The sequence below is a fragment of the Catharus ustulatus genome, chromosome 9 (assembly GCF_009819885.2).
Source record: "Catharus ustulatus isolate bCatUst1 chromosome 9, bCatUst1.pri.v2, whole genome shotgun sequence".
NCBI lineage: Eukaryota > Metazoa > Chordata > Aves > Passeriformes > Turdidae > Catharus > Catharus ustulatus.
The window spans coordinates 9,312,262-9,338,734 of NC_046229.1; the positions used below are offsets into that span (position 1 = coordinate 9,312,262).

At 50.0% G+C, this 26,473-nt stretch overlaps 1 protein-coding gene across 1 annotated transcript in view; it reads right to left on the reverse strand.

Moving 5' to 3' along the window:
* Window positions 1-4,232: 4,232 nt before the first annotated feature.
* Window positions 4,233-26,473, reverse strand: part of FOXD2 (forkhead box D2) — a 29,361-nt gene continuing 7,120 nt past the window's right edge. The window contains exon 2 of the mRNA XM_033067605.1: window positions 4,233-4,305. The gene's annotated coding sequence lies outside the window, so the exon portion shown is untranslated. The remainder of the gene's footprint in view (window positions 4,306-26,473) is intronic.

Here is a 26,473-nt window from a genome sequence, read left to right on the forward strand (position 1 = left end):
AATCTCAGCAAAATTTCCATGGTTTAGAGGCTGCCAAAAAGGTGTCCTATTCCATTTTTCAGGAAAAACTTGTGGTCACAAGGCATCTAGAAGAACTTCAAGTTATACATGGGGTGCAGAGCAAACACAGGGTAAACATCTACTCCCCTGAAACCCAAGACAAGCCAAATGAAAGGCCCAGCTCATTCAGTGACACTGGAGCAGTTACAGAGTCCTATCTGCTGGCCAGCAGTTGCCATGGGACCACAGAAATAATGCAAGACAAGATCCAGGCTTGTACATGTTTCCTTCTCCCAGTACACCTTTTCTTAAAAGCTTTATTATTGACTTACAAAATATGTGAAGAGACTCTAGAATGAAGATAAAACCTTAGGCAAGGAATGTAAAAGGAAACCCAGGCAGCTCAAGCAAGCTGTGCCCCTCCCTGCAGCCAGCTCCTCACCCAGCTTGGCTTCAACCCTGCCAGTGCTCCAGACACCCTCGTACACGAGCTGATATGAGTCCCCACAACACCAAATTCACTTTTTCCAGACAGGAACAGCCCTGAGTGAGGCCCTATAATTCCCCTGACCTCTGGTTTTGGGTTGCTAACGTGCAGATTAATAGATCAGCCACTGCAGGAACCTGCCCCACACGTTACTGCAAAGTGCTCTGGCTTGTGTGCTGCATTTCAGAGATGTGGAGGGACAGGCAAGATCTCCAAGGTAACATCCAGAACAGAATTTAACTCAGTTACCTGTGCATTGAGCCCAGTAAATTCCAGATTTCTCTGTGTGGCTTGCTCCTCACTACTCAAAATAGGAACACACTTGAATTCTACTTTGAATATAGATCTAGGAATCAGGTGCTGGTTTTAGTCACACACCCCCAAAGGAGATTAATAATTGCATTTCCTCCTGGCAATATCAGTCCACATACTGACAAAGTAATAATAATTTCATCTTTCTGAGATGAGAATATTGAGCTTTGTTCTCCTAATCTCAAGACCTAACTCCAAAGATACTGGTGCACCAATTCATTTCTCCATCCCTTAAAAAAGGTCAAAGCCTTTCTCCCACTTTTTATACCCCTTGATCAGACTTTACTGGATTTAAAAAATAAAGCTGGTGTGAATTGGGTGGGGAGGGGGCAGAAAAAAAGGAGAAAAGGGAGAAAGTGTAGTTTATGCCCAACAAGACAAAGGAAGCAAAAACTGTTCAACTGTCCCACAACCATGGAAATATGATCAGCTAAACCCCACAAAGAGCTCAGAACCAGATGCATCTCATGCACACCACTGCCCAGAGAATCATCAGGAGACCAGGGAAATGTGAATGCACTTTGGGAAAAAAAACATGAGAATAAATGTTGCAACCATGATTACATGGGATCCATTGCTCATAAAAGCCTTCTTTTCATTTGTTACAGCAGAATTTTCTTACATTTCAGGAAAAATATCGGAAACAAGAAGCCTTGCTGTTTAAGCTGCACATCTCCAGGGTACAATCTGGAGCTCACACATCAGAGAGAGCAGTCAAGAGATTGTGAGGCAGCTGACCCCATTCCCAGCAGAAGACATCCTGCCTAAGAACAAGGCATCATCTCAGCTCTGCTGAGGTTGGTGCTCAAACCCCCTCCTCCCCCCAAGCCCCACAATACCTGATCTGCTGCTGCCTTCCAGCATCCAAGCAAACCCCAGTACTGTCCATTTTTGTGGGTGCTGGTTTCCAGGATCTGAAGTTGATGTTGTCAGATACAGAAATTCCCTTTATGAAAACCACATCCTGTTCTGCTACTGAATCTTGGCTCAGGAAAGCTATCTATAACACATCTGCCCTCTCTCTGCCACTTAAAGACCACTGACAAGTACAATTAACACCAGGTCAAACATACCACTGCACATTTTAGAGACTCTGGTTTCAGCTGTTGTAATGAAGCTCTTTGATTGTGCCAATGACTGGTAACAAACACCAGGACATAAAGCAGGGTCAAGAAATATCTGCAGGATTTTTTTCCCCTTGAATCAGTGAGGATTTTAGTCTGTTTTGCTTAGGATTGAAAAAAAAGGGATTTGTTAGGATTACTGTTTCTGTACTAATATGAAACTTGCTAACATATAAATACCTGTTTTATATATAGAATATATATTATACAGGGGTAGATGAGACCCCAAACCATCCAAAAACTCCATATAAAGTTGGGCCAACTTGTCTCGACCCTCAGTTATTCAAAGAAGCCAGTCACCCAGGGGAAAAAAACCCCACAAAAATAAAAAACCACAGAAACTATATCATTCCCAAATTTCTTCCAGGCCTGCTTCACTTCTTATCAAAAAAATGCCCAATGCCTTGTCCAGAGAATCTGATGAACAACAGAGTGAGGCTATTCCAGGATATCTCAGGAGAACATAAAGCTAACAGGAAGAGCAGATGTATTCCCCGGCTTTTAGCAGCTTCAGTTTGAATCTGATTTTGTGGTTGTGCCATTAGACACTGCTCAGCCCCAGGACTTGGTTTCACATGCAGGAACACCCTGTGAAGGCTCGGGGTGGAGCTGCATGGATGGGCACATGAGATGAGCACAGCTGCTGCTCTACTTGTGGTTTAACTCATGAAGAGGAAGAATTCCCAGAAATCCCATATGCTGCAAACATCCTTTCCCAAGAGGAAAAGAAATAATTTTGGCATTTTGCACTCCCAGCTACACCTGATCCCCTTCACTGCTCACTCACCACCCCACAAGGAACGCCTGTAGCAAATCATCCCGTTGTCCTAAAACAGCATGTCTGGATAAGAAAAACTGAAAAAGTGAGTCTTCAAAAGCAGGCTCACATCCTATTAAATGCTCTTTCTGCTACTCTGGATCTTTGCAAGCAAATCACAGACTCCATGTGTGGCTCAGTTGGTTTGTTCTTTGTGAAACCTCAGATTCTGCAGGTGACCTTGTCCCATCCCACCAGCCTGCACTGCTACAGGGGACAGCTGACACCACAAACAAATCCAGCCCCTTCAGAAGGCTTCCAAAGACTGCTCTTTACATGTCCACACAATGTAGCAAAACAAAACATTTCTTTTCAGAAAAAAAGAAAAAATCCACATTCCCATCAGAGAATTGGAATATTGCTTACAAAACATACATCAAATCAACTTTTTAGCCTTCCCTTTGACAATATAAATCAAAGTCACTGCCATCCATGTCACATCTCAGTCCTCAAACCTAGAAGAGGATCACTGCTCATCAGAAAAGGACAGCGTTGCCCTAAGCAGCACCACAGAGAACTTAGCCAGAAGGAACTTTTGAAACACCAAAGGAGAATTGTGAATAGATATGAATAGGATAACACTGAAATAAGGTCCCCATGGGTACAACAAACCAACAGCAATAAATTTACGATGACAATCAGCTTCACCTTTAAACTCATCTCTCCAAGAAAAGCAAACAGTTCTCACCAGTGAGCCCATGGTGACACACAAGGCAGATGGTGACACACAGAGTCATGAGGATAAGGTGGCTGCATAGCTGATGGAGCTTCTTCCTGAGGAACAAAGCTTTCCCTTACCTTACAGTCCATGAGAAGTTTATAGCCAGGCACTGCTACTGCTGTCCTGGTGGACCACCAATCCCAGCTGCTGGCACATCAGGGAACTTGGGCAGAAACAAAACAGAGACTCATCAAGAACAGCCAAAATGTTCCTCTCCCCCCATACTCCAACCATCAAAAAGATGTTTCTAAAGCAAATCCTGGTGGCTACATGGAGCATGGACTGTAATGGAGGCTCAAAAGCTGAAGGCAACATCCCAGTGCAAATGGGCAGAAGAATCCAGGGCAGATCCTTCCCTTCCTCAAATGGCATCCCAGGTAGAGTCACCTCTGGAGAAGGAGCCTGACACTTCAGTCAGACTGTTAGCTAACACTTTTCACCTGGGATACTCATAGCTAAGCCCAAAATGGATTTGCTGGCAGTTTTCACCCCTTGCTGTCATATTTCTGGCACCTGGCCATAGCCCTGAGCAGTAAAACAGACAAAAGCACAGAGAAAATTATGGGATGAACTCTTGGAGCAGCCATACGCTCATCTAGAATTTCAGACCCTTCATTTGCAAATCAGTTCTGGCTGACACTATGGCAACTGGGCCACAAGAGTCTTCCTTCTCCAAGAGGAGAGACAAATTAGCCCCATTCCTACTGCTTTTTTTTCATGCTCAGCACTAAAAGCTTTATCCAGGCTACAATTATTCCATCATTGACTTACAGCACAGGCAGCTTTGGAGGATCATCAGAAAATAAAGGAATGTCTCTTCAGCAGCATCTCTCAACTGCTATGCCTTAAAAAAAAATAAATAAAATATACATATATATATACACACACATACACAGATGTCAGAGTTCTCAGAAGATAACAGAAGGAATTTTGAGCATTCAAGATGATGGCAATTTAAAATCCTTCAGTTAAACTACGGATATTTTGCCAAAGTTTCTTTTAAAAACTGAAAGGCTCATTCCACCACAATGCAACTCTTTCCATCCCATGTACTTCAAGAAGAAACAATGAGTGTTCTATAAAAACTTTTTAGAAATGCTTTTATCAAAAAGACTAAGAGAGAGGGTCTGATCTTTTTAAATCATTTTTTTCTCCTCTTCCACCTACTTTACCTTTCCCCTAGCATTTTAGTATAGAAAAAGAGGAAATGCCACTTAAACACAAAATTCAGCTCATGCTTTTTCATTCCATCAAGAATACATTCAGAAATTAAGTAAAACGGTTTTTTCCACAGGAAAAAAAAAATCAAGTTTTTAGGGAAAAAAAATTTTAAACCATTCAATAAACTTCCCTTACTGAGTTTTAACCTGGTGCTCTCTCCAATTAGGGCTAGACATTTAAAGTCTTTCTAACAGAGGCATAACAAACCTATATTAAGCTTGTTTATTGTTACTTGCTAGCACAAAAGTTTCTTCTTTCCAGCTAAAACACCAACCTGCAGTCACAGCCTCAGAAGGAGCTAGATCCGAGGTCAGAAGCCCTAATCCCAAAGCCTCCTTTAATTTTACAATCAACAAATTCATCCCTGGTGAATATTCCAGAGATTACTTTCCAAGCAGCAGAGTGTGATTGCCTCCCTAACTGGAGGAGAAGTAGGGAAAAAAAAAAAAAATTTAAAAGTTTGCACGAGGTTTGCTGGCAACCTAAATATCCTATTCCCCTCTCCATCCTCACCCTTGCTCAGCACCTTCTGCTGCACAGCTGAGCCTGCTGTGGGGTTTATACCGGAGAGGTGCCTTGGGCTGGGCTTGTTGTCACTGGGCAGGACCTGTTGTTAAGGGGAGGGGCTGTTCATCGAATCCTGGAACCTGGAATCCTAGAACGGTTTGGGTTGGAAGGAACTTTAAGGATCGCCTAGTAACAACCCCCCAACACTCTCCACTGGACCAAATTGCTCCAAGCCCAGTCCAGCCTGGCCTTGAACTCTGCCAGGAATGGGGAACCCACAGCTTCATTGGGCAGCCTGTGCCAGGGTCTCGCCACACTCACAACAAAGAATTCTTTCCCAGTGTCTAATCTAAATATCTTCTCTTCTGGTTCAAAACCGTTCCCCTTTGTCCTCTCACTCACTGCCTGTGTAAAAAGTCACTCACCCTCTGTTTCATGAGCTCCCTACAAGTACTGGAAGGCTGCAATGAGTTCACCCTGGCGCCGTCTATTTTCATGGCTCAGCAACCCCATCTGTCTCGCCTGTCTCCATAGGAGAGCTGCTCCATCCCTCTGATCACATTTGGCCCCTTTGGACCCACTCCAGCAGGTCCAAGACTTTCTTGTGTTGGGCCCCAGAGCTGGATGCTGAGCTCCAGGTGGGGTCTCACAAGGGCAGAGCAGAGAGGGAGAATCCCCTGCTTTGACCCTTTGATCCACTGCTTTGGATGCAGCTCAGGATTTGGTTTTTCTTCTGTGCTTCTCCTCCACCAGAACCCCCAGGTCTTTCTCCACAGGGCTGCTGTCAGTGGTGTGTTCTCCCAGTCCATGCCCATGTCTGGGATTGCCCTGACTCAGGGCAGCCCTTGGCACTTGCACTTCTTCAGGTTTGTGGGTTTCCCATGGCTACTTCTCAAGTTCCCTCTGGGTGACATCCCATCCTTCAGGAGTGGCACCTGCACCACTCAGCTTGGTGTCACCTGCAAACTTGAGGTTGCCCTCGACCCCACACTCTGTTGATGCATTGATGGAAATATTAAAGAGTGTCAGTCCCAAGACACAGCTCTGAGGGACAGAGCTTGTCACCAGCCTCCACCTGGACATGGAGCCATTGACTGCAACTCTCCTGACAGTTCCTTATCCACCAAATAGTCCAGCTTTCAAATCCATGTCTCTCCATTTTGGACATAAGGATGCTGTGTGTTAAAGGCCTTTTGTGAAAACACAGGGCTAACACACACACAGAGTGGCCACCAAGCTGTGATAGATGGCAACAGGGGCATTGCTTTCCTGGCTCCAGAGCAGTGCTGTTTTGCAGGGTTTGGGTGCTTTAAATGAATTTTAAGCATCCAAAGTGATGGCACCTACTGGCTCTCTGAAGGGCACAGCCAGGCTGAGTGCAACAGGATTCCACAGTGCTCCACAGCAATGCTTGGCCCTACGTGCTGCCTCCAAGTTAGTGGGTGCCTGCGTTGAGTCCTTAGCCAGAATATTTGTCTCAGCAGTGTTCAAGAAAAAGAGGACTCCAAGCCAACTCCTACAACAATTAAAGTCTCCAATATTATGCCCAGTAGAATCCACAGTGGAACCTCTGCCAAACCTCATCCAAGTGCTGGCCTAGGAAAGCAAGGAAGACATTCTCTTAGACAGTTTGCAAAAGCTCAGATTTAGTTCATGAGTGCTGCAGATTTATCAGAAGAGGTGGGAAGTGTGGAGCATACCTTGACTGGCTCTCTCCATGCTGAGCTCCATCACATGCCGAGTTTAACCTGGGCTGGCCACAAACCTTTTGGATGTGAGCATGGAAACCACTCCATGACACTGGAAGCCCAGCCAGGGCTTGGTAGGTTCTGTGTGGTATTTCTGGGACTTTCCACCCAGAGGAAATCATTAAAAACTGTGCTTTTCTGCATATGTGCTAAAACCTGAGAAATAGAACATCTCCATGCTGTAATAGCTGGAGTAGTAATTTCATGTTCCAAACAACAAGGTACCTCCTTCTCTGTCCCCAGAAGCAATGATCAGATACAGAGGTTGAAGGACCAAGAGATCCCTTTAGCTCCTTTTCCTTGAGGTTGCCTTCTATGCCCCTGGGGGAACAGACCCTGAATTAAATCTTTTTAGTGTCCTAGCACATGGTAGCTCAGAAACCAGGAGGGTTTCCAGGCAACTGCTGCATTCTCCTGAGAAAGCAGCATCTCCAACCTGTTTTGCCCCTAGAAATATTTCACTCAAACCATGCATGAATGGCAGGGATGTACCTGGATGTTCATAAATAACATAAACTATATGACACGTAGAATAAATGACACAAAGTGCAGACATAAAGTCTGTTTCACTATGGTGATGTGAGATAAAGAGCTTTATTTACCTGCAAAAGAAGATATCTATTATCTATATCTATATATATCTATATCTATGCACATAGTTCCTTCCACTGAATGGTGGAAAAATCCACTTTGCTCCATAACTCCCTGGTAAGCATTGTGTCCCTCTGGAAACCATGCCCAGACTAAGTCAATTAGAGCCAACTATTTCCCTTCTGTGCAAATCAGGCTCTAACAAAGCCAAGAACAACTCAGTGTTTCCAAAGACAGAGACCAAGGATGCCTGTTGGCACTTGCCCTCTGTGTGATCCCAGAGCTGTGAGGATGCCACAGGGGCCATGTGGAGTGGGACAGGAGGGTGCAGGCAGCTGGGACATGAGGTTACAGCAGGCAGAGAGCCCCAGTGGGTGAGCACACAGCTTGGTCTCCAGCTCCTTTGCAAGAAGCTCTCTGACTCCTGAGCCAGCCCCATTTTGTGGGCACAAGGTCTGCAATATTTCAGGCACCATCTGCTAAGGCACAGCAGGCATCCCAATAGGTTATTTTACAACCAGATGTAAATACACCAAACCCCACTGCACACAGACACCGATTTCCTGGAGGGTGGTGGGGAAAGGACCCTAACTCCCCCAACATTTGCACTGCTTGATGTGGTACCTGTGTGCCACCACTGCATTCACTGCCCAGCCCTGGCAGTGATGGCTCTGCTGGGTTCTGAGGGCTTTGCAGGATGTCAGAGGGCTCATTTGAGGATATCCAAACTATTTCAAACATACTGCCCCATTCCTTTATGCTACAGTGGTGTAGGAAATGCTGCCTCTTTCCCTACACAGCACAGCAGATGCAGAGCCAGGAGGTTGAACACAGCTTTAAGCCATTGTTCTGGATGCATCAGCTTTCCTGGCTTCCCTCGAGTCTCCACCTCATCGTGTCTCACGCAGCCCCCACTCAAAGCAGAGAGAAGGATAAACATCTCAGACAGTCTGGAAAGGCTGGGTATTCCTCCCCTTTCTGCATGACCGCCATGGACTTGTCTTCCAGGGTTTCACAGCTCTCCCTGGGCTCGACTGTTCGTTTCATTGCTCCATGCTTGGCCTCTCCTCCGTCCTCCCCACGACTCCTCGCAGTCGGGGGTCACTGAAGCTCGAGCTGCCGAGCCTCCCCAGGACCCTGTCCCTCATTCCCAACCCATGAGTCACTTCCTCTCCTCAAACCTCACCTTTCAACTTCCATTTTTCATTTGCTTAAGATTTTCTCTCTATCTCCATAGGGGTTTTTGCTCTACAGCGTTCAGTTGCAGCCCTGTTGGTGCAGGCAGGAGTGCTACCAGTGGTTTCAGCAGCAAACTGAGAGGGGTGAAGACATCACATAAACACGAGGGGCTAAATCTTCCCTCCATGCAGCACAGTGCCAGCCCCTGTGGGGATGACCTGACTTGCATCTGCTGAAAATCTAAGCTGTGTTGCTGCGATCACTTGGGGTTTCTTTTCTCTCAAGAAAACAACATAATCTCTCAAAAAAAAACCAAATCCATCTGAAAAAAAATTTTTTTTTACAGTGTTTGAAACTGGCACATTCTTTATGATATTTCATTGGTATTTTGTGTTGAAATTATTGTTATATGTGGAAACCATCAGAAATACGGCTTTTGGTAGGAAAATGTAGTATCTGCCCAATAAAATAATTACTATCAATTACTATGCTAGTAGCCTACTGAAAAATCACCTCTAATTTAAAAAGAGGTATGAAAATATAATTAGTGATAATTTAGTTTCATAAATTTTCATTTTAAAAGAGCTTTTAAAAATCCCCTTCTGTCTGTGAAACTTTTCACTCATCATAACACCATGCAGGCTGAGGTTTGGGTGTTTTGCATCCTCAACCCATGGCAAGCAGCAGCAAAGGGACTTCTGAAGAGCAGAGTCTGTCTTGGACTTCTGGCTCAATGGTTTCTGATGGACATATCCTTTGTGGTTCTGTCCCACATAAAGCACTGACTCTTCTGTGGTTAAATAATCCTTATTCTTTTATTGCATCAGCTATGAATAGGAAAGTCCTCTGTGGAAAAAGTGGATGTTCAACCAAAATGGCCAGGCCTGGGATTTTAGGATGTACAATAAGCTGTACCTATGGTCAGAGTAAAGAAAATTCAATAGCCACAATGGCCCTTTCAAAATGTCACTCCTACTGTCAGCATCCTCCTCCTGAGCTCTTCTCACTAATGCTCAGTGGCAGTCAGTGCCATTTCCTCAAGGACTTGCCAGCTGAGCACTCTCCCTCCTCACTGAGGTGGTGTAATTGTCCAAACAAAGTTCTTCCTCATGGAGTTTCTTCTGAAGGTCCCCAGCCCAGACCTCTCCAGCCAGCTTTTTCTTCCAAGAAACCACTGGGCAGAGATATCTCTAGGAACTCATTAAACAGGCGTAGTAAATCCACAACCACCCCAGGAGAGAAGAGCATCCTTCTTAATTTATGCCACCTTCTGACAGCAAGCTCAGACCCTCCAAGGGCTCAGGTCTGAGCCTGCCCAAAGCCACCAGTCCCTGCCCTTGACCAAAAAATCCCAGGCTGTGCTGGGGTCTGGGTTTGCCTCTCTGGTTTATTGCTACCTCATGTAAATCCCAGTTTTCTGCTCCTGCTTGTTACACACAACCCAAATGCACCTTCCCAGCATCTTCCCCAATGGAAAGTCCAACACTTTGCTCACTCTGGCGTGCTTGAGCTCTCCCTTGTCACTGCTGGAATGGTGACAGATGCACACCAGGGAGGGAAGAGTGAACCCTGCCAGGGACAGGGGACTGTCCTGCATGGATGGCCCCCTCAATTCCTGGTGACTGTCAGCATGTGGCAAGGGGGGAATGTGGGTGTGCAGGGAACAAGGGACAGACACAGCTTGGGAGGGTGCTCTGGTGCCTGCACTCACCTCAGGGAAGCCTGGTGGTGCTAGAGGATCTTCCACATCCCCAGATCAGCGAGCCAGAGATGAATTACTGGGGACAGCTGAGACAGGAGGCAAATGGCAACACAGTGAAGCCGAACAAGGCCTGTGACTGTGCGCTGTGGGATCCTAAATATTTGGAGAGCAAAGGTCAGGAGAACAGGACACTTCTCAGAGATGATTTTTCTTCCCACCCCTGTAGGGACATGGAACTGCTATGCCTGGAATGACACTGGGCATTAGCCAGAGCCAGCGCCCTTCTGGGTCACCCCGAGGTTCAGTGGTACCCACAGGCAGGTCTGTTCTCAGGCTTTGGCTGCCCCCAGAGCCCAGCACGATGCCCTCCCTGTGCCTGCCCAGTGTCTGGGACAGAGCTGATGTGCTGCAGGCTGAAGGCAGGAGAGAGGAGCCCTCTGGCCAAGCCACATCCTCGGTGGGGCTTGGTGAGAGCTGCTGCTGGGTGGCTGATCCTCCTTGCCATGAAGGAGGATCATGTCCCCCGTGCCTGCTGGCCAGGCCCCCAGCTGTTTCCAAAATAAACACTTGGGCATGACAACGCTGACATTTGCTTTCCACAAACAGGCGCTGGGAGAAGGAGGCAGCCGCGTTCCTTTCTGCAGGCTGGTCACGAGGCAGGGGACAACCTGCTCATGCAGGCAGTTTGGGGTCATGTGCCACACACCATCCATCCCTCCCCCAGCAGGAGCATCCCTCCAGCACAGGGTCACAGCTTTTCCTGATGTCCCACGCCTGGCTGCTGGCTGTCACTGAGGTGTAGGCAGGGTTGGTGAGCTGGGATTTCACCTGCTGGCTCTTTTCATGCTGGAAGAGGTTAAAAAGGCGTCTGGAGGGAGGTTAGAAGGGTGGAGAAGTTGAGCAGAGGATCCTGCCATAGATGTGGACATAGAGGATCCCAAGAGTCACCACAGCCCAGCCCACCCCCAGGAACAAGTATCTGTCAGTGCCCTGAGGGAGAAGGGTCCATTGGGACACTCAGGAGACAGGGAGAGGTTTCAATAAAGAACACCCACCCACCCCAGGGTGCCCTCTGATGCTTCAACCTTTCTAACCTGTCTCAATTCCTATTCCCATTTGGGAGTCAGGTGGGACAGAGAGCTGGCATCCCTGGGATTTCCCCTGGAGGGAGGGCTGGGGACAGAGGGCAGTCCCTGGGAATGTGGTGCCAGTCAATTTTATTCTGGGAGAGATGCCAAAGCTGAGCACAGCTCCCAAAACAGGGGCTTTCCTCACGAGCAGGCTGCTCTCCTGCCACCCCTGCCCTTGGCTGAACACTGTGGGGAAAGTGGGGAGGGATTGTACATCCCTGTTCTGCACCCCAAACACCCTCTGCAGCGGGGAGAGGCATCAACATCCCCCCCAGCCCCCATCCCAAACTCTCACACTGGAGCTGTGAGAGCATTGCTGTCACACTCACTAATTACCCAGATAATTCAGCTCAGTGAGAAATGAAGGGATTTATTTTTCTGGTTGTTGCTCCAGCCCGGTTAAGGCATCTGGAAACAACTCCCACATCTTCAAGCTGAAGTGAATATTGAAGGACAAGTTGCAGCAACAAAAGGTCAGGCTGTTAAATTGCGTGTCTATAATTAACACTCCCAGCCCAATGGTCAGGAATCACAAGGCTGAGCAGGGAAACTGAGGCACGGAGCAGCAAAGCAGCATCCCCAGGAGCAAGCATCATCCCCAGCACCATCCAGATCTCCCCCTTGGTGGAAAGGTCGGATAGAATCCTTGCTGAGCCAGACCCAGATCCCATCCCTTGCAAAGCAGTTTTGGAGAAGCTGAGGGCACACAGCCCCCAGGGTCTGTGCTAACGGTGTGGGTGAATTCCTCCAAACTGCTGGATGCTTCTCGCAGCTGCAGAACAAATTCAATAACAATACTCTGAGCAATGCCTTTTTAATAGGCACGAGGTGAAAAGAACCCGACGAGTCAATATTTGCGGATGAAAACAAAATAAGCCGAGCTGCTAGCACAGAGGAATGCGAGGGCGGCCGGAGGCGGCTGGGGTAATTATTATTTCATCTGCCAGACAGCCGTGGTCCTGCCCGCTGCCTCCTTCCCCCTCTGCCCACGCTGGCTGTGCCGCAGGGAGGGCAGGGGGAGCTGGGGACGGGGCAGAAAAAAGCGAATTTTGGCTGCGGCAGCAGCGGCGTGTGGCTGGGGCTGGCTCAGCCCGCCCGAGGGTGAGCGCTGCCCCGGCCCGAGTATTTAATGTCAGCGCCTGGAATGTGCTTAACACAACATTTTACAAGGGAACATTAGTCAGGCATCTGCACTGACAGAGCGGGTCAGCGATAAGGAGCCGGTGCATGGGAGCGGCGGGGACACAGCTCTTGTTTCAGGCTGAGGAGGTGCCAGGGCAGGCTGAGAGGGACGAAGCGAGCCGGGCTGCCCTGCTGTGGGTCTCACTGTGCTGCCGAGCATCACACAGGAGTGACAGTGCCACAGTGACCAGCGGGGTCCCACTTCCCACACTCCTCCGGTATTGCCTGTGAGCAATACTGTATTGCCTCTAAGAGCCCTTCTCCAAACCTCCTGCAAGGTGAGGTTTGGGAAAACCTGTCCAAAAGCCATTGCCCTTGTTAGCAGGAGTGCTGGTGTTTGGCTGTCTGTGGGTGGGAGTTTTCTCATGACACATCTCAGGCTTTGCTCCCTTGTCACGGGGTCTTTTGGGAGAGCAGCTTCCCCCTGAGCCAGCACTGTCAGGCCATGGCAAGGAGCATCCATCCCTAATCAGCAGGAGGAAGATGTGCCTGGAAATCATCCAGAAATCAGGTCAGTGAAACATTAGTCAGCTTTGCCTGTGACCTGAAAACAGCACTTCCCTCCATCTATTCCTGGAGCTATCCCTGTTCATTAGCCTTCTTGGCCCCTAGGCTTAAAAAAATCGCCCAGTGTCATGACTCTTTAATAAGATGTCATCTTCAGCCATGACAAACACGAGCACTCAATAAATAATAGCCCTGCCATGTAATGTCATGCCTCTACCATCTGTTGTAGCAATGACTGTGCCTCGCTCACCTGCCACCCTCTCCCGGCTGCTCTGTGTGAGCAGCGAGAGAGCCAGGCCAGGGCTGGGCCATCCAGCCCCTCTGACAGCTGCCAGGCTTAGCTCTGGGGTGGGCAGGGCAGCCAGCACTTCAGTGGGGCAGGGAACATGCTGGGACACAGGTGGAGATGTGTGATCCAGGGCAGGAGAGAGGGATCATGGCCCTCAGCACCTGTCTGCTTTGGGAGATGCAAAGAGGCTTCCTCACTTTCCTCCCTCTCTTCTCCTCCTTCTCACATTTTTTCTTATTTCATTATTCTCTTTTTTCTTAATATTTTTTCTAATTCTGTCTGTTTTGCTTTCGCCTTTCCACTTTCCTTTTCTGTTTTCTTTAATCTCTACCACACTCCTGCATCTCTGTGCTGGTTTCCTGCTGGCCTGTTTGAGCACAGTCTCTCTGCTTTTGCTGCAAACTCACTTCCACCAAGCTCTTCAAGCATTGCCTAAGGGACAGAGCAAAGCTGAAGGCATTTGAAAACTCACCTCAGCAGTTTTGGAACAACTTCCCTTGTCCTCCCCATCCTCTATCTACCACTAGCAAGCTTAAACCCTTTGTGCCTCAATTTACCCATCTGCAGATCTGGGATTAATGACCCAGAGCAAACCTGTCGCCATGGGGCAGGTTTTTCACACTGGTTGGCTGTGGACACCTAACTCTGCTCCCCAGCAAAACACCTCCTCTCTGAGCCACAAAGAGAAGGCTGCACTACAGAGCAGCTGTTGCTCCTCACTGCTCAAACAGCTCCTGTTTCCCTTCTCCACAGCCCATTCCCATTCCTACCCCTTGGTACAGCCCCATCCCAGGGCTGGAGGGACACAGGCATCAGGTGGAACATGCGGAGCCAGGAGGCAATTGTTGGTAGCAATTTTTAAAAAATTAAAACATTTTTTTAAATGGTGCAGATTAATGCAAGCTGGTTCTGAGAGGGATTCGAATGTGCAATGCCCTGGGTGTGCAGTGAAGGAGAAGGACACTGCCTTTCAAGATGCCTTTTTTGCCCCCTCCCTTTCCTGTGAAACTTGGGTTACACCGAGTGCGTAAAGGATCGCAGGACGTGGCAGTGCTGTTTGCCATGAAAACTAATAGGGCCATGCCTGCTTTCATCAGGAGTGTAACCAGAGCCACGGATAATGTTTTAAAAGGCACAGCAGCTTCAAGTGCAAGCAGGGATTTATTAATGAAATCGAAACCACGCTCGAGGCTTTGCGAGTCTTATTTTAAGAGTCTGAAGGAGAAAGGAGCAGGCTGCCTGGCTGGGTGGGCAGGGAGGCAAGGTGGCCAGGGCTCTGACACTGGTGACAAGCAGCAGTGACAAGGGCTCACAACGCTGCTGGGCTGCTGTTCTTGCCCTGACACAGGTTATCTGCCCAACCCTGCTCATGTCACTGAGCCTCACTGTTCTTCAGCTCTCAACCTGCACAGGGGTGTGAATCACCCCCCTACAACACCTTTACAGAGAGATTGTACTTCTGTATAAATAAGGATCATGCTCCAATGAGCCTTTCTGTTTCTGCTTGTTTTTTGGACCTAAGGAAATAGCCAAGGGCTCCCACAGGGTCCTACAGGTTCAGAGAGCAGCTCTGGGATCTTTTCCCATTGTGGCACTGCTGTGTGACAGGACAGCCATGTGTGTAGGAACAGGATGAGACAGGTTAAAAATGTCCCAGGAGGTGGTTAGACCAAGCAAATAGATACCCAGACTCCAAGGGTCCCTGGTCCTGCTACAGACACAAAGTCCATTCATGCTTGAGGTCCCTGGTTTCTGCTACTTTGAAACAGAGCAGAGCAGTGGCCACTGCTGGAAGGTTGAATTCCCAGTTTTGGCCAGTTCTCAGTGCTCCTGATGCTGCTCAATAGATTTAAATAACTCCTGTGTGCTGATGGATGTGTTACCAGTCCTCAATCAGGCTGCAGGAGGCAGCAAACACAGTCTGCTCCTTCTGATTCAGGACAGAGCTGGGTATGACCTACAAGTGCATCTGAAAGCTGAATTTGGTGCTAGGGGAAAAGGGGACTGTGCTCCTGAGAGCATGCCTTGGTTAAACTCCAGCAGACAGTCTTTAACTCTTTAACTCCAGCTCAGTCCCCCTCACCCCAGTGGGGTAGGGATGAGAATTATAAAAAAAGTAGAACCCATGGGCTGAGAACAGTTTAATAATTGAAATTAGTTACAGCATAATATTAAATAATTAATAGCAGTAAGGGAGATAACAAAAAGAGGACTAAAACCCAAGACAAACAAGTGATGCACAATACAATTGCTCACCATCCCATCCCCAAGCAGTGGTAAGTGGCTCCTGGCCAGCTCCCCCCTGTTTATATACCAAGTATGATGATCTATGGTATGGATTATCTCCTCGGTCACTTCGGGTCAGCTCTCCTGGCCGTGCTCCCTCACAGCTTCTCGTGCACCTCCACGCTGGCAGAGCATGGGAAACAGAAAAGTCCTTGACTTAGGGTAAGCACTACTTAGCAACAGCTAAAACAGCAGTGTGTTATCAACATTATTCTCATACTAAATCCAAAACACAGCACTGTACCAGCTACTAGGAACAAAATTAACTCTATCCCAGCTGAAATCAGGACAGAGCATGATACAGGTTTAGGGTCTGTTTCTCCATCCTGAGGACAGGGTGGCTGGTTAGCACGTGTGAATTGTGCAGAATAGATATTCCTGCATCTATTTATCTCCTTTTAAAGGAGGGGAAACCATGTAAGGTAAGCATTTCTGTTTGGAAAAAGCCCGTTGGAAAGGCTTTCTTAGCCTCAGATGCCCTTGCCATCTGCACACATAAGAAACCCTTCATAAGGTTCTCATTTCCTCTTTACCTTTTTTATATAGCCCATAATAAGATCCCTAATTTTAATGGACTGTATGGATCTCACTAGCAGGGAATGGCTCTAGCAGAGAGACTTAAACCCTCTGTTTCAGCAGGATCAGCAATGGAGCTCTTGGTCCAACGCAGGTGCTGGCAGGATTTCTGCAGCCTCCTGCACCAAACCCTCCCATCCTGCTGGGAGATGCTCAGATGGATGTGACCCATGTAGTGTTTGTGGGAACTTGCCCCGCTCCCTCAAATGCTTAGGAAGCTATACAAGGAAAATTAGCAGTACTTTGCCAAGCTGGGAGATGTTGGGTTTGTTCGGTCAGAGAAGAAGACAGCATCCTCCTGGAAGCAAAAGGTACAGCAAGGGAAATTCTACCTAATTTTTAGAAAATAATTCCTAGTGACACTAGTGACAAGAGAGTTATAAAAACACGTGGAAGTGTGACTTCTCTGGGCTGATCCTCTAGGGAAAAAAAGACCCTAAAGATATGACCTCAGGGGAGTGCAAATGGTCACAGCAGTGCACCACACCAGATATGGGTCCTTGTTAAAACCCTCTCACTGGCTTGGGTGATCTGCAGGGCAGAGTAAACCCAGCCCAAAAGATGCTTTGGTTTGGTAGCCCTTGCTTGGGGCACAGCTCCACCTGGGTGTCAGGAGCCCGGCTGGGATCTCATCTGGGAAAAGCAGTGCATGGGAGCTGATGGAGTTGTTACAGCAGATGGGTGAAGGCAGTGCCAGGAAGGAGGATTCACAGAGCACGTGCCAGCAGATCTGGCTGGTTCCTGGGTTTCTGACAGCTCCTTTCTCCCAGAGCTCCTGGACAGCAGACAAAACGTGATTTCTTGCTCCTTCCACTCAAAGACGGCTGTGAAAGTCTGATTTATGCTGAACGCTCTGGAAAAGAAGAAAGCTTGGCTGTGGAACCAAGTTCAGCTCCCAGCCAGGAGAACCTTGTATGGGATCAGCAAGTTTTAACCATGCAAATTGAATTTGAGTCCAAACAGAGCCCTGTTTCATGACTTCTGCCTCTCCTTTTCTCACTGCCCATGGTCAGGCTGCCTTTTCCCTGAACAAGCCCTCACATCCATTTATAGGATCAGGGATAGGCTGGGATGTAGATGTAGACAACTTTTTTCCTTTTTGTCTTTTCTCTTTTATTTTTCCTTTTTTTAATTTAATTTTTTTCCCCTCTTCTGCAAGGCACAGCCAAACACGTCACGGCTCTGTCTTTCACTGAGATGATTCCCAGCTGCCAAAATGTACTGGAAGAGGTCCACCTGTCTATGAGCCTGTCACCAAAAGCTGTGTCTGAGCATGGCCCCATGCTGTGTGACCCCAGGCAGTCTGGAGGAGTGCTCAGGGCACTGTGGAGAAGGAATTTCTTGGCTCAGTTGTCAGCCATGGAGGTGAACAGGTGACCTTTATTACCCACGCCTTTGTTTCCCCAGGTGGATGCAGCAGGCCAAAGGCCACCATGTGTCCTTTTTCTCCAGACCCACCTCCTGGATGAGCCTGGAAGTGGGTTATGGGGGTGATGTTTGGTTGTTGCTTGGGATGTCTCCAGTCACAGCAAAACCTCGCCCTGCTGCACAGGTGAGAGGGATTCAAAGGCAGCACTGATGCACTGTGAGGAGGTGAGACCTCCCATCCAGGCCTGCTCACACTGACAGAATCCAAGGTGCTCAGAAGGCCAGAACCCTCTGCCTGAGGTGGGAAATTTGTGCCCAACAATGGTTTACAAGGGAGGTACAACAGGCCCTGAATGGGTCCTGATGAGCCTGGACATCTCCCTGGTGTACACACAGACGTGGAAGGAGAGGTGAAGAATGAAAGTTGCACAAGGGAAAGCTTGCATTAGGTACTGGGGGAAAATTGACCCTGAAGATGGTTCAACACAGAAGACCAGAGGTGTGGGGGGATCTCCATCCTTGGGGACATTCAAAACTTCACAAAGCCCTGGGCTGTCTGATCTAAACTGACTTTGCTTTGGGGCTGCTGGACCAGAGATCTTCAGAGGTTCCCAATAACTTGAATTATCCTGTGACCTACATCCGAAGCACTACCCAAGATATTCTGGCATCATCTGGAGTTCAATGAGCCCATCTGGTTTTCTGTTTCTAAATCAGCAGGATCCTAATTCTCCCTCATGGTTTAATCCCTTAATTCATTTGCTGTAATCCTGTAGTATGTGGCTGGAGGAAAAGGAAACAGAGCAGCAAAGAAAAGAGAGAAATGCAACAAGTGCCCCTGAGATTAGTATATTACTCCTCTTCTTTCCTGTTTGCCTTCCTGCTGTTCTGCTTCCATGAAAATTTGTGGGATTTCATCCAAAGCTCCAGAATCTCCTCTCCAGCAGTGTCTAGGATGCTTAGAAAGAAAATAAAAGAAAAGTGAGCACAGAATGATTCTCTCCTTGCTACTCTCTGCCAGCCTCGGGCAGCTGAAGCCTGAAGGACATCTGAAATCAAAGGCCACGTCCAGACTTGAGCCCTTGGTAGTCACCACCCGAGAACCTGCCAGCAGAGTGAGAGTTTTACAGGATAACTCAGGGAAAAGTATTTCCTCTTCTTCATGTGAAACAGGCTGTGCCATTCTCTCACTGGACACCTCCCTGTGCCCTCTTACCTCATCAATGCTGCAAAGTTAATCTTACACGTGGCTATCTGGGGAGCTGGATGGTGTGTCCAAACACCCTGTGTTTCTTCAGAGGTGTGAGTGAGCTGCAGCACAGCTTCCTGGAGGAAAATCATCCACACACTTACTCACTGCTTTTGTGAAGCACGTGATGGGGGTAGGAATTCCCCTCCATGGCATTTTGGGGTACTCAAAGTTCATCCAGCTGCAAGAGGAGAGAGAGGGGATGCCTCGCCTGCCCCCATGCTGACACGCAGAGCTGGCTTCAAAAAGATGTCAGTGGAGTTTGGAAAAGAAGCAGAAATATGTATTTCCCTAATAAGCTGAAAACTTCAATAAATGTTTTCCCTCAGTAGGATGTAGCTGAGGAATCTGGGGACCATTGCTGGAGCCAGCCTCTCTGAGAGGAGAAAGTGAAAAGCCAGTCCAAGTGCAACAAATGCCTGGACAATAAAGGGATCTGAAGGGGTTCAAGGGTAGGAGGGAGTTTTTTGTCTCTCTGTTGTTGTTTCTTGATTAATATTTACATGTCAGAACCGGCAAAGCACACCTCCAGATCGCACACGGGATCTTTTTCTCCTTACTTGGGCAACAGAACATGTGGGCAGGACAATTGTGCAAACAAAGATGTGTGCCAAGCCCACCGCACCGAAGGGAAGAAATAAAAATACCAGTTATTTAAAACACGTGTATTAACAGAGGGGCTGACCTCTCCCCTGCCTTCGTGCTCTGCTGACATCAAGGAGGGAGATGAAAAACCTTGCTGGAGCATCAGACTGGCCCCAGCCCCCAGGAGATGGAGGGGCTTTGCTGCCCTGGCCGTGGACTCTTTGTGTCACCCATTGGCACCTGCTCCATCTCTCACCCCGATGTCACATGCACCTCGCCACCCCAGCAAGATCCTGGGGAGCAGAACACAGCTGCAGGAGAAGCTGGTTGAAATTCCCAGCCCTTCCCTAGCAGGGAAAGGACAGCTTTGGTTCAAACAGAGGGGCAAGGCAAGTGACTGCAGTGTTGTGTGGGATCCTTATTGCGTGGCTGAGCCTCCTCTGTGTGTGCTCACAGCATCTCCTGTGTACAGTGTCAGATGACAGGCAGAAAATGACAGGATTCAGACAAATCAACTCATACCAGCAAGGCTGCAGCTCCTTCTCATGTTCCCCTCTGCACCCTTCTTCCCTGCCTCCCCTCTTCAAATGCATCCAAAAGATTCCAGCCCAAATATTCCAAATTTAGGGATGGACAGTGTTCCCAGCATTTGCTTTGTAAGGTGGATAGAGGGGTACAGAATAGCAAGGGGCTGCTATCACCCAGTCCCATCCCATTGCCCAGCTTTGCACCAGGTCTCCAAACCCTGAAGAGAAGTGCCAGGTCCTGCCTGAGGGTCGCCCACTCCCTGAGCAATCACAGCGACCTGATCTGGGTGGTGAGCACCGGGTGAGGAGGGTGCAGTGCCCTCGGGGAGGTAATGGAGTCAGAAGGCCAGAATGTCTTATCAACTTGTTCAGAAGCAGAGCCAAGCCCTTCAAATGAAAGCCCTTGAGAGAGAGGAGATGATCTTCCCTCAAGCATCAGGCACATTTCAGCAGTTTAGAAATACCACTGCCCTTGCTCCACCAAACTCATCCTCACAGCACCGGCTGTGACATCACCCCTGGACCTGGTTGTGACAGAGCTGAGCACCTGTGCTTGATTCGGACAGGGAGAGCCGGGATCAGACCTCAGATGTGTGTTTCCAGTGTGACACTTTCAGCTGTCATCTCTTGGCTCAGCCTTCCCAGGTTTGAGCTATGTGTTTTGCCCTATACAGATCAAAGAAGGGGTTAAACCGAGCTTACCTTTTCAGGATCAGGATAGAACAGTTACTTGGCTGGAAAGGGAGCAAGATCCAGCCCCCTTCTCTCCCCCTTCTATCCCGTTCCTCTCACCACCCTATTTCTCTCCTGCACATCCCACTGCAAAGCTGCTCTGGTTGCTCAGTGGGGCTGTGAACGCTAATGGCAGGAGAGGGGACAAGGGAACAATATCCTGTTGTCCTGCTCATCCTTCCCAGATCCTGACACCTGCCAAGGGCAGGAGGGAAGGAACTGGACATACCTGATTTCCCCCCTGCCCCGCTGCAAGGCACCTAGGGCTGAGGCTTTCAGTGAGATTCCAGGTCTGTGTTTCCCCTGTATCCTCCTCCTGTTCAAAGTCGAGGGGGAATTGTCCCAAGAGGTGTGCGAAGTTGCTGTTTTAATTCTTCCAGTGCTGAGAACAAAAGGAGCATCCCGAGACAGAGCCTCGAGTCTGCTAAGGCAGTCAAATCCCAACCGGCGATCGTGTTTTATCCACGGGAGGAGTTTGGGGATGGGCTCGGCAGAGACACCCAAATCTACACAAGGGCCGGTGTTGTGGCTGAGCTCCCGGGAGAGCGGCTGGAAGGGGTGAGACGGGAGAATGGATTTGCCAGCTCTGCCTGCTCTCGGGACACCGGCCAGCCCGCCCCGCCGGTTCCTGCCTCTGCCCCCGGCTTCTTCCTAACGAGGTTTCCAGCTCGGCTGGAGCCCCGCGCTGCTTTCAGGACCGCAGCCGCCCAGGGCTGGACGGGACCGGGGAGGGAGGTGCGGATAGCAGCTCCCATCCCCCGATTTCTCTCCTCCACGCTATTAGGGAGGGTTCGGGTTACACCAAACTAACGCGAAAGAGGCGCAAAACTGAGGAGGGGGTGCAGAAAATATCGTCATTGATTCATGGAAAGACGGGCGAGTGGGTTACAAGCCCTGTGCCGGTGATACCTTTGAAAAGGTCGGCTTGGGGTTGCTTTCGGCGGTGGTCCCTGCGCCCTGTGCAGGAGTTTGTGATGGAAAGTCTGCAAAAGCCATTAGGACTTTTGTGCTGGGGCACTAGAAAAGCAACGCAGACACCACTCACTTTTCTAAATAAACATTAGTCTTAAAAAGTTTGCACTGCTGACCCCCGCAGCTCTGATTACTTGTAATTCTCTGAACCATATTTTAAGGCTTGTAACTATTTATATATATATATATTTTTTTTTTTTTTCGGGGAGGGGGTGGGTTTCGTTCCTTCCTTCCCTCCTGCAGCCGTGCCACAGATCCGGGTCCGGGGGGTCTCTGCCCACCCCCCAAAGCAGGTTCTTATTCCACAACTCTGCAGCCGCAGCATATTCAACTCTCTCCACGTTCCCCCAAAGAAGCTTTTTCTTCTTCCTTTCCCCCCCCCCCCTTTTTTTTTTATTCTTTTAGTGGTAGGGACCACATTCGCGATCCCGATGAAGAGATGCCGTTCCCCTCTCCATACAGAGGCGGTGCGGGCTGCGGCCCCATCCCCACCGGGCCGTGCCCTGAAACAGCCCCTGAACCCTCCCCAACCCCCCCAAAGAGCCACATCTTGGCAGCACGGCCGAGGCAGCTGCACCGAGGTATCATCAGCATAATTGGAAGGGTCACATGTTAAACCCTCGCTGTTGTTCGCGGTAATGTAGCTGTGTCCCCCGGTTGCACATTTACCGATTTCTCGCAAACCAACCATTGTCACAAGGTTCATTCCAGGAGGAGTGATCCAATGGGTTGCCACGGCAACTATAATGACATTAAAATAGAGGCGGCAGCCGCCGCCCCCCCACCCTCCTCCTCTCTTCTCCCTCCTTTAAAAACCGGCAGCAACCCGGCAAAATTCCGCACCTTCCCGTCGGGGCAGCCCGGGAAATCACACGGGTACCCAGCGGAAAACAAAGTGTGTCGTGCGGGAGGTTGGTTTGTATAAAACCTTCCCGGAGAAAGCGGCCGGGGGAAGCCCCGAAAGGCGGCGGAGTCTCCGCGCCCGCGGGAGGCGACAATGACCAAAGTGCGCGATTTCCAGGCGGGAGCGGAGCAGCAGGACCCGAGCCGGGATCCATCCCTGCCCCGAGCATCCGGAGGGGGAAAAGATGCAATCCTAAGGGTCCCAAAGCCCCGCCGAGGCACCTGCGGGTTGGGCGGTGAGAGCCTCTCCCTCGGCCCGGCTCCGCGCTGGAAATCCGCTTTGCCCCGCTTGGTTTTCCGGGAAACGTTCGTTTCCGATTCATTTGCCTTTATTATTTCTCATAGGTTCTACTGCGGTGCTTTCGCGTATTTTTATTTCCCTCCACGAATTTTGGGACCAGAAAATATGTTTTATAAAAGGACCCCCGTTTCCGATTATCACAAGACGCCCTTCCCTCCCGATGAATATTTCTGTGCTGTCTGTCCCAGGCACATAAATAAGCGCGACCAAGGAATATTGTGCGAAAGCAGAAGGAAAATTCTGCGAGTATCGATAATAATATCAGCTGGATCTGGCGGGAGGCTCCAATATGTTTAATTTCCGTGTAAGAAAGTGTACTGCCCGTTTTTCGTCGTCGACAGCTGATAGCAGCGCCTGAAATCGAACCCTGCAGGATTTCAGTGACGCTTTTTAGAATATTTTTCCCGATCTTTCAGTGAGGCCGGGAAATGAATAGATTGTATCCATTTCTCGCCTTTTTTTTCCTATGTGAGCCCGTGGGCGAGAGTTTGCCCAGCAAGGGCAGAGTGGAAAGACGTGACAGCTCCGCTCAGAGCCGTGGTTTCATTACCTCCACCAAAATATGCCCAACACCTGCCTGCGGTTCGGGTAAATTCCCACCCCGGAAAGAAAGGGAAACCGAAAAATTAAAAAAGAAAAAAAGGAGAGGTTGGAGGGGGGAGAATTCTGGTTCACACGCAGTTTGCGGCCGTGGAGCGGCTTCCTCCGGCCGGCCCCGACGGCGGAGCTGCGGCTGCGACACCCGCACCTCGCCAACATCCGCCCGGGGACACGGGGGATGCTCCGAGCGGGTGGGGAAGGGCTGCAGGGCCTGAGGGCACCGCTCGGCCCCGGCCTCCTGAGGGCTGCCCGACCCTCCGGAGCTGCCTCCCTCCCCCGCACACAACCTCTGCCCGGGGCGTCCTATTGCCGCTGCCACCCACAGATCTCAGCAGAGATGGTGAGGGTGGGATGCGGGGACCACCCCGCAGCTTGGCCAGAGGTTCCGCTGGAAAACCGCTCGGGCTGGGGTTTGGGCCGCCCAGGGTTGGAGGTTGTGCCAGTCGCTGTTCCCGGGGGGACCCGAGGGTGCAACCACCCCGCAGGAGCTGGGGTGGGGAAAAGCATCCGAGGTGGTGAGGAAGGACCGGCCGGAGCTGCGGGAGAGACGGAGAGGGTGTCCCCTACGGCAGGGTCAAGAGGGAGTCCCTGTCCCCAGACACCTATCCAGCTCCTTGGGGAGCCCCAGCAGAGGTTACTGTGGGGACACAGCCTGGGCTCAGCTCGCTCCCTCGCCAGGGAGGACAGAAATGTTCTTTTTGACGATCTCCTGAGCTGAAAAGCCGTTAAAAACGTCCCTCTGGAGTGACCCTTTGGCAGGGACTTATTGAAAGGCATACACAGAGTAGGAGCATGCCTGAGGAGAGGTAGCAGCCTCGTGGGACAGGGGAGAAAACGAAATTTTTAAAAACCCACTTTAAAAGAAGGAGAAAAAAATAGAGAAAGGTGGGAAATCGAAATTATCTTCCTTGTGAAACGTGTCGGGCTTCTCCGGAGCAACTGCAGAAGGGAGGCCTTTCCACTAGGGTGGATAAATTTACTCGTGTCCCACATGACCGAGGGTGGGGGACCCGGGACGGGGGGGGAAGAGAAAGGTCATGGGATTGGGATTTGGGTTGTAAGTCACAGAGGAGACGTGGATTTCAGTGCCGCGTTAGGTGGCAGCGGCCTTTGGTTTTGCAAGAGAAGCAATTAAACAGGAGAGGGAAGAAAAGGGAAAAAAAAATAAAGAAAAAGAAAAAAATTAAAAGTGGGGGGAAGAAGAGAAAAGAGCATTTTAGAAAAATATAATACGGGTGAAATCTCGGGGGTTAGGGGTTGGGGAGCCCCTCTGCTCGCATGGGAAGGGATTGTCCCCCGCATGTCCCAGGGCCGGCCGTGGGTGCTCGGCTCTGAGTCCTGCCCGGCCCCGGATCTCTCGGCCGAGCCCTGTGCGCTCCTTTTGTTGCCTTTATTTTGTGGCCACGTTTCTCTCCTGGAAAGAGGGGATGGCAGAGGCTCTGCAGGCCGAAGCGAGGGGGTCTGCACTACCCCACCAGCTGATTCCCCTCTCGCTCCCCTCGCCCCACCGGGACCTGCCGTGGAAGAGAAGCCGCGGTCCGAGGCGAGGGGGATCTGGCCGGACCCTGACATTTTTTGGCCCCATACCCAGAGGGGGAAGTTTTCCTTCTCTATTTAGTTTGTTTCAATTTAAAGGGTAAGCGGCGGCACCTCCATCCCCAGCACGGCTCCGCTCCGCTCTGTGGAGCTCCTCCACACCCGAGGTCCTGTCCTCTGTCCCCCCTTCTCCCTCTGGTGAGGACTGATGGATGGACATTATGGGGGGGCCCCCAGCTAATCTCGTCCGGGCTGGGGGGGGGAAATTCCCACGGACTTTGCAGGGAGTGCAGCTGGAATGAAAGGCGATCGTGTGCCCCGCAGAAGGCTCTCACTGCTGAAGAGTGATTTGCGAGGGCGGGGGGTGAGCGGGGGCTCATCCACGGCTTTCCGAGTGCTCTCCGCTCGCCTCCGTCGGCGGGGAAAAGTAAAGTATCTGGGAATTTTTGTGAGAGTGAAAGGAATGGCCGGTGTTGTTTCAAGCCGTTTCAAACCCGCGGTACTGACGAAAGAGGAATCTAATTTCACTTAAAGGGGAGCTAAAGCAAGGAAAACGAAATATGAATGAAACGGATAAAGACACCCCCGAAAAGCGCTTCTCTGCCACCCTGCGTCGTGGAGTCCGAGCCTCGGTAACCAGAAAAGATCGAGAGTGGGAGAAACACTACTAAACCGGTCATTAGACAGATCCCAGGGCACCGACACGAAGTCTCCCACGGATAAACTGACGGACAAGCACATTACACTCCTTGGGTCTCCCTCCCCTCCTCTCATCGGGCAGATTGTATCCCTTACAGGTTTCATCTGCAGTGGCAGGGAGGGATGAGTATGGTTCACGCCATTCCCACGTACCTAATCCACCTGGGATCCCAGGGGAAGGGGAGCGGGCAGCCAGGGCTGTTGGGAAGTGAGGAATCCGCCTGGCAGGGCCGCCGGGCTCCAGGCTGCTCGGTACCGATGCCCAGAGCGGCCGAGCCCCTTCCAGACCCACTGTCCACCCGAGGATGCCATTAGCATCTGAATGATGAGAAGGGATTGGAAATGCACGGGTAAAACCTTGCCTCTCACAGTTTTTGTCCTGTCCTGGCTCTCAGCGTCACCTGTTACCGCCACGGGCTTGCAGTGCCAATGCACATCTCATTTAAGCAATTAATAAAGTGCGAATTGGTCCCGCACGGGCTCCCCCGGTGCAGGGGGGAGCGGGCACCGACAAGCTCAGCCCTGCAAGCCCGCATGGGCCCCGCGTCCCGCAGCCACCTCCCCGGTAAAGGCACCGGCGGGATGGTGGAAATGGGGTGTGGGGAATGTGCTCCAGGCTCCC